General features: G+C 33.9%; 1 protein-coding gene across 1 annotated transcript in view; it reads left to right on the top strand.

Moving 5' to 3' along the window:
* The window catches only part of LOC137490337 (uncharacterized), a 205803-nt gene that overhangs the window by 125571 nt on the left and 71010 nt on the right, over positions 1 to 9222 (top strand). The window lies entirely within an intron of this gene.

Genomic DNA, 9222 nt, shown 5'->3' with positions numbered 1-9222 from the left:
CCGGTAATGTGTGTGTAGAACTGGTCCTTACTTTGACTAAAAAACGGTAATGTGTTTGTAGATCTGGGGCCTCATGTATCAACGCTGCGTACGCACAAAAACTTTGCGTACGCCAGGTTTCACGCTCAGAATCGCTCACGTTTGGATTTACTAACGATGAACTGAACGTGGGAATGTGCGCAGCTTCACGGCAGCTTTCTGGCAGGCGTACGCACATTTTTTGTGCGTGTCTGTTTTATTTCCATTGGCGACTCCTAGAGGCAGTTGTGTTAAATTCCTCTCTACAAAGTGTCTGAGCCTTGCAATGGCAGCTGTATGAGACGGGTTCATATAGTAGGTATGTAACATTTCCATACCATACAGTTGACCAGCTAAACATTAAAGCGCAAATTGCAGCAGTCGCAATGTAATCTATTTACTAATCTAATCTATCAATTATTTATTATTATATGTACTGTATTATTCCACTTGTTATTCAAAATAGCAAGTTTATTTATATATTTATATCCGGCGCGTACTGTTTTAGACAATAATAATTAGTGACTGGGAACAGAAGATGAGAACAAATAAACGTTAGAAATAGGTGTTTGTAATGGCAGCATCAGAAGTAGTTCTTCAAAATGTGTATTTGCTAATAATAGCACGCGCTAGGCCTGTATCTGGCTCGGAAGCGCCGGTGTCGATTTAACCCAGAACCGGGTAGAGCTCACTCCTCCGCGGTAAACAATTCGCCGTCTGATTCCATGAGATGTAACGTTATGATAGATGCACTATGTAACTGTGATTTTTTTTCTACACATACTTTTATGTGAGAAGCAATGACCATTCGAATATGGTATAAATAACATGGTAACAAGGTATATTAAACATAAATATGACGTAGAAACAATTTACTAAACTTGAATTATTAAGCATGATTGAACAAAATGTTTGAATTTAGTAATGTAAATGTGTGGTTTTATTTTTTCTAATGTTTTTTTGTGATAAACTTGTGTTCAGTTAAACTGTACATTTGAATAAATGAAATTTTATTATGAAAAGAGGTTAACTTACCCAAGTTAAATAACTTTATTTGATCAAATTGTCAAAATAGTGCACTACTAACTTATATTTTGTTAAATGGTTTGAAATGTGATAACTGTATTATGAAATTTGATAACTATATTACTATTTTCTGTTTTGGTCTTCTTTAGAGAATTTTACACTACGTCACATATATTAATACTGCTTTGCATATGTGGTATTGTATTGATATTATAAACTGTGAAGTTTAACCTTATATAATATTTTAACAGTGAATGAATGGTGGTAAGAGTCAAAGCAGAGGATTAAATCCTTTGAAAGATGCTGCTCATCATGTGAGGTTGGGGAAGGATAAAGACATGCTTACGTGGAGGTACATCAGTGACATCAAAGGTACCAAAGTTTTGTACATGTTTTTTCTTACTGCAGGTAGTCCCCAGTTATTGTTTCATTATAAGCATAGTGTATAAAATGTTAAGATGCAAAAAGGAGTTTAATTTAACACAAAAAAATTAAGTCATGAATGATGATTTGATGACAAGACATTATAAATGTCAACAAATAACATTTAAATAATAATAATAATAAAAAGAAATGTCCTAATTGAAAACCACACTTTAAAATGTTAATGTTTAATTTAAGAGTCTAAAAAATGCTAATATTAATGATTTCCATATTAGTGAAAAGTTAAAACTATTAAAGATTGTACACTATCCAGGGCCTGATTAACCAATGGTTAATAACACACATTGATGGAATAAGCCATTTACACAAATTTTGTCAGACAAGTGATGTCTGACCGACAGAGACAACATAACTAAATAGCGCCAGTGGTGTAGCTTGTAATGCACAGCAACATGTTTTGACGCGATTGATCATCAACTCGAGTTCTAATATACCGTCTGCTGAACTTATTCTTATTTTTTTTCTCCCCATTGGATATCAGATGGGAAATACATTTATTTTTAGGAAACATTTAAAAAAAAAAATTAAAATAATGCAAATGTTAAATAAAGTCACAAGTGCCTCGTGTGTTTTGATGATGTTTATCTTATTTCTCTAAATAGTTATTTTAAATATATAATAAAGTTATTTTCAAATGTTAGCAACATCTTAATAGAATTCATTTGTATTTATTTATTTGTGACGTTAGTCACTAGGGGTGTAACGGATCACTGTTGATCCGTGATCGATACGGATCACAACCCACGGTTCGGAATGCGCGTGACCCGTAGATTAATAACTTTTTTTGAACTTGTAGGTTAATCCAACATTTATAACAATCGCAGAGAGATCGCCTCCCGTGTCATTCAAATTGCATGAATGAAAGCATTTTGGCTTCCCTGTAAAATATAATGATGACGTTGTGGGACCTACATAAATGCTTTTGGCTATTAAGGTGTTTTTTTGTCACTGTTTGTTTAGCCTGCATTAATGCATTCATTATGGTAAGAATAAAATCACTGTTTAATGAAACAAGATGCTGGTGAAAGCAACTACATTGTGTAACCAACAGATGGCGACAAACAAACATCAAAACTATGTAATTGAATAGGTTTTCAAATATAATACACCTACAGTATAATGAAACATGAAGTTTTATGTGTGAATTGTTGAATCATTAATTGAAGATAAATATATGTTGTACAAGATTTCTATATATTTTGCATTATCAGCAACAGTAGCAAAGATCATATTTCATATTGAATACTTTTTTTTAGCTGGTTATTTCCTGATTTTTATTTTTTATTAAAATTACAGGTTCTATTTTCTGTTTGTTAAAAGCAATGTATTATGCAGTAACATTTTTGTATAAATGGAAAGCAAATTGTCTCCTCCCTTTTTTGCTGATCCAAAAAATGGTCCGATCCATAACTCAAAAAACGTAGAGTGATCCGAACTGCAGATTTTGGATCCGTTACACCACTATTAGTCGCCCTTTCCCAAACCCTGGTTAGCCTGTCGATTATCATTTGCCACAACTAGCGCTACTTCACCCATATTCTCCTACCTCATGGCTCTGTTGAAGAGCATTTAATAGGTTGCACATGTCTTAATAAAGGTTGCCTCCCTCTCTTTAAAAACATTTTTTTTAGAAACTAGGCATTTCCTCTTAGCAAATAGTCAATATCATATATTAGGGGTGTAACGATACACTCAGCTCACGATACGATGTGTATCACGATATGGTGTTCACGATTCGATATGTATCACGATATTTGGAATAAAAATTGAAAATTTAACTGAAATGCAAATTTTACCAAGTAAACTATTTTTTATGTATTTCTTTTGTTTCAACTTGTTAAACTGAACCTTCTTTTAGAAAATATATTAAACAGGCCTGTCTCTGGAAAATAAAACAATTTAAAAACTTCTTTAAAAATATTATTGAAATGACAGAGACAAAATTAAGGAACAATTTAAGTAAAGGTGCAAAAAAATAAGCTTTCTATTCAATTGAATTTAACAGTGAGAGCTTAAGGCTTTGCTTGGTCACTTGCGTTTTTTGTGTGTGCAAAAAAAAATCTACATTTCCAGGTAATCAGCAGTTCTATAAGATAATCCTGAACTTATGTGTATCTGTCTGAGAGGTTTTTATGGATGGCTGTCTTCATGTTGGGCATGAGTGACAGGGTGGCCGTCTTATCATTACACAGGACAGTCGTGACTCTTTTTAGCAGTTTAGGCAGGTTTACTATTTCTTCGGCGTCGCTGATGTCGGCGCTATCAAGTGTATCATGTTGACGTGCATTTTTGTGTACCTCTGTACTCAAATTTAGCTTTAAAGGGTTAGCTCATCGTAATCATAACTCTAAAATCGATATGATTGTTTAAATAATGTGTACGTTTTCGGTTTCATTTACACTGCTAAGTGCTGTTCAAACTTCCCACGCTGCTCCTGAAAGATCACTCTGTTCCACAAACTGAATGTTGTTTACTACTTTATTAGTCACAACCTGCAGGTTCTGTTCACTGAAGCAGACGCGCGCGTATGGCAAGCCGTTTTAGCATTTAAACCTTTGTTCTGACTATCCATAAATATATGTAATTCATATTTAATTAAATTCATTTAGAGATATCTCTAATTATATTTTGACTAGTCGAATTATAATTATGACTAGTCAAAATATAATTAGAGATATCTCTAAATATATTTATGGATAGTCAGATCAAAGGTTTAAATGTTAAAACGGCTTGCCATACGCACGCGTCTATCATAGTCCGCCCTTTGTAGTAACAGCTCACGGTCAGCTCATGTCATGTGTGATTTTGCGGCCGCCAATACATCATATGAAGACAGAATGATATTTTAAGGTGAATTGTACCTTATAAATACAGTATGTGACTCTTTCAACACCATTAGGAGGTATCCCTGTCGCTGTGCAAAGTATGTAAATCACTGTGAAGACTTTAAAACTTAGTATGTGTGACCCAGTATGCGTGTCAAAAAGCGGACGAGTCTAAAGCAATTACTGTACAACCGAAATGTTGCCAGACGTCTGATTTTGAGAGGATGGGCCATCCTCTATTTCAACTCCACTCATCTTGGTTTGCTAACATTACTGCTGCTGCAATCTGAACTCACGTGCGACAGCAGGTGGAACGTAGCTCACGTGCAAACAGCTCAACTAATAAGAGAAAACGGACGTCATATCGTAATCATATCGTCATAACGCCACGATGCATATCGAGACATTTTTGCATCGCAATAAATCGTACAACGATAAATCGTTACACCCCTATCATATATTATTATTATCATTGTATTTAAATTGTCAGAAAATGTCACCATGTATAAAAAGCATGCAGATTTTTTCCTTTCCTTCTTTACTTTTTTTAACTAAACAGCATGCTTTAATTGGTGAAGTGCTTGTAAGTTTTGAAATAACCTGCACTGAATTGAGCGGACTGTAGTGTAGTATTTGCCGTAGATCAAAATGAGTGAACAAGTGGATTTGGCAATCACAAGAGAAAAAGAGGAGAGGGTGCATCTTTATTGAGGCATGTTTCATGTATTCACTCCTTCAAACAGACCCATGATGAGGAGAATGAGAGTATAGAAGACGTTATGGTAATGTTATGTGCAAGCTAGCATTAACCAGGTGGAGGATGCTAATGGCAGTGCAGACTGGATTCATTGTGTGTCTGAGGGCATACTCGCACTGTACAGTTGCCATGAACCAGGCTGAAGCATGCTTTTCCCCCCTTCCGTCTCCCCCTACGGCCTGCACTCACATTGCATTCGTGCCTGGGCAGTCTTATGTCAACGAACGTGCTGTTCAGTAAGCGCTCTCGCAAAGCACAGTGGAGAATAGTAATAAATACCTTTTAAAATATATATTTTAGTACTGCTTCAGTTAACTTGAACAAGTGTACTTATACCATCAATTTTCATTTTCATAAGAAAATTTTCATTTTCTTAAAAAATAAGTTAAATCTTTGTAGACTATATATATATATATATATATATATATATATATATATATATATATATAATTTATTTAAAAAATGTGGGCAATATATTATAGATTTGTTTTGAAAAAAATGTATTCTATTCTTATTTTTTTTAATACAGACCTCTTGAGTTCTTAATCCGGGCCTGACACTATCAAATAGTAAAGTATTAGATAATTGTTTTGGGCCAGTTTCCTGTACAGTGTACTTTTTGTGCACYATTAAACCAACATAATGAATTTTTTCAATGATTTAGTTTCTTCTGTATCAGTTTTCACTGTCCAGAAAAGTTTGTGATGCATACTCTGTGGAGTCAGTGTTCATGTGTTGACAGAACTGTTTTTATTTGGCAGAGTTACAATTTTAATCTTGTATAAAAAAAAGTACCTTGTGTTTAATTTTAAAACATTGTTCTGCACGATATCACAACATACAATTGTAATTTTAGAGTGTGTCATGTGGAGGAGTTGACCTTCTCTCCTGTAACAAACATGAAAAAGCAAAGGTAGGGTATATTGGATTTTATTTTAAAAATTGGCATATTTTGAACCGTATGTAGTATTAAATATAATGTTTAATAATGTCTGTTTAGCACACACTTGAGTTGTTTTAGCTTTATTTTCTGTGTTTTGATTATGTTTTTCAGTCTCCTCATGAGCCATTATCTTTGAATTCTGAACAGAGTGAGCTTCAAAGAGGTTTGTCTATATAATTGTCTTTTAAATGTTGATCTGAAGAGATATTTTCTTATTGTTCCTGTATCTGTGCAGTTATTTTTATATAATAATACATTTAATATGGGTGTAGCGATACATTATTATATTGAGAATCGCAATATAACAATTCAAAGTTTTTTCTTTAGATTAGCCTCTATTCACACGGTGAGTATTATGTGTAACAGGGCTCGAAATTGCGACCATTTTGGTCGCATATGCGCCCGAAAATTAATCGATGCGACCTCATAATATATTTGGGCGCATTAGTGCGACCTGTTTTGATTTTTTTTTTAAAACGTGCTGAATCGCTCTTCCCTGCCGCTATATTGGTTCATATTAGCTGTCAATCACTCAAGGCTATCCACTGTTAGATGACAGGGAGGGAGCTTTTATGTCCACGGGAAATGCAAACGGCTAAAGTGTGAAAACGTAAAGCACACAGGTTTGCAAAGTGCAAACCCCACCTAAAGTTGAGGCGCAGATGAGAGCGATCATGACACGTGGTGAATATTGATCCGCCAGCTGAGATCAATCGAGTACGTGCTTTTCGGAGAAGGTGGTCGAATCTCCATGCGTTGCATTCACTRCGTGTTCAGCGCAAATGTCCGCTAAAAGTCAAATCTAATACTGTATCATCGCCAAAGAAGCTCGCCTTTACTAAGTTTACACTGAAACTGCGTCTCATAACAAACAGCGGTATTGCGCCGGTGCTCAACCTGCTCATAAATTGGGTCGGCTGACTCGCCTGCTTTTCCACAAACACAGAAAAATGAAGATCAGCTCAGACTGAACATTTAAATTGACACAAACTGAAACCAAAACTTTTAAATAGTGATAGAAGTGAGACTTTATTTACTTTCTTTTGCCTATTCTTTCATGAGATGTATATATTTTTTTTATTTAGTTACTGATGACTGTTTTGCAGCTTTCAGCCTTGAATTTAATATTTTATTATAATCTTTTGTTTGTTTTGCAGCTGAAATATTATTTATTAAACTGACATGCATATATATGCTGTTTAGCAGTACAAAAAAAATATTTCTTACTGCAATGCTTCATTTTTGTTTGATGCAAACTATACATTTATTTTTCAGAAAGTAACAGACTTTTTATAGCAGATAACTTGCATTCAAGCACATTCAAGGCAGCATGATAATGACAAATGTAATTCATTGTTACTATTATTGTCATTTTCATCATCATTAATATTCTAGAATTTTAATACATACACATTTTGGAATTATTGCACACAAATATCAATGTCATCTCTAAATTTTTTGTGGTGCTCCTAAATTTTTTCTGGTGCTCCTAAATTTTTGAAGTTGGGAGCACCGGTGCTACCAAGTAAAAAAGTTAATTTCGAGCCCTGTGTAAGATTAAACGTTTACACCGTTGCAGTATAAACTACTGTTGTTAAATGATGAAAATAATGCAAGTTGAAATCTGATGATGACAAATGCCTGGTTATACCAGTGAAAATGATCTATTTGCATGTGGACCATAAGAGAGTGCAAGCATACATCTAACACTCATCTTCAGAATTTTGAATTTGTATTCTGATGTCATCTCTGTCCTGTGCATTAAAGACCAATTTAAAGTTTAACATGCCAGATCTATGCAAAATTGAGCATTTTAACCATTACTAGGCCTACATATTATAATAATATTGTTTTTTACCACATTTGAGAAATAACAAATATTACTAATATTTAAAGCTTTTTTTTTATAGCTTACAATATTGAGATATCAAGAGAAACAATGTCAAGTTTGCTGACCTATCAATAGGCTATTGTTTTAATATCTGTGTGTTTGCTCATGGTTTATGAGGACCAAGTATGTCTACTGAATGTGACTTAGCAGTAGGCTATTGTTTTGTTAAATCTGTTTATTCATGGTTTATGAGGACATGGTTTGTTATGCGAGACTTAAAGCTTTTAATGTTTTCTTAATCTTTCTTTGCTTCTCTCTTTCAGCGCCTCCATGAGCCTGTGGCTTTAACCAACACAAACAGAGCTGTCTTCTACAGAGGTTTGTTAATTATTTTGTCATGCTAATTTGACACTCCTTAAAGGGATAGTTCATCCAAAAAGTGCAATTGTCTCATTATTTGATCCCCCTTTACTTGTCTCAAACCATTATTGGGATATTTCTTCTGTTAAAGACAAAAGAAGATACTTAGAAAAAATATGGAAACCTGTAACCATAGACTTCCATATTATTTGTGTTTTCTGTTGTGGAAGTCAATGATTGCAGGTTTTCTTCTTCCATCAAAATATCTTGTTTTTGTTGTTTAACAGAAGTAATAAACCCTTAAAGGTTTGGAACACTTGAGGGTAAATTAATAGTGAGTAAATATAAATTTTTGTGTGAATCATCCCTTTAAGTGCTAAAATGACAGTTTCATATTTCTACTACATTCAACGTAGCAGTCCTGTGTGTTTAGTCATGGTTTATGAGGACCAAGTATGTCTATTTTATGTGAGTTAGCAGCAAGCTATTGTTATATCAAATATGTGTGTTTACTCATAGTTTATGAGGACATGATTGGTTATGGAAGACTTGAAGCTTTCAGTAAGTGAATGTCATGTTTTCTTCATCTTTCTTTGCTTCTCTCTTTCGGTACCTCCATGAGCCCGTCGCTTGGACAAACACAAACAGAGTTGTTTTCTACAGAGGTTTGTTAATTCTTTTGTCAAGCTATTTTGACACTCCTTAAAGGCATAGTTCACCCAAAAATGAACATTTACTCACTATTAATTTACCCTCAAGTGTTTCAAACCTTTATGGGTTTCTTTTTTTCTGTTTAATAAAACAAATGAGATACTTTGAAAAAAGATGGAAACATGTATCCATTGACTTACATAATAGAAAACACAAATAATATGAAAGTCAATGGTTACAGGTTTCCATCGTTTTTCAAAGTATCTTCTTTTGTGTTTAACAGAAAAAAGAAACCCTTAAAGGTTTGGAACACTTGAGGGTAAATTAATAGTGAGTAAATGTTAATTTTTGTGTGAATCATCCCTTT

This window comes from Danio rerio, chromosome 8 (assembly GCF_049306965.1).
Source record: "Danio rerio strain Tuebingen ecotype United States chromosome 8, GRCz12tu, whole genome shotgun sequence".
Lineage (NCBI taxonomy): Eukaryota > Metazoa > Chordata > Actinopteri > Cypriniformes > Danionidae > Danio > Danio rerio.
The sequence above is the reverse complement of the archived record's forward strand: the minus strand, read 5'-3'. Positions and strand labels throughout refer to the sequence as shown.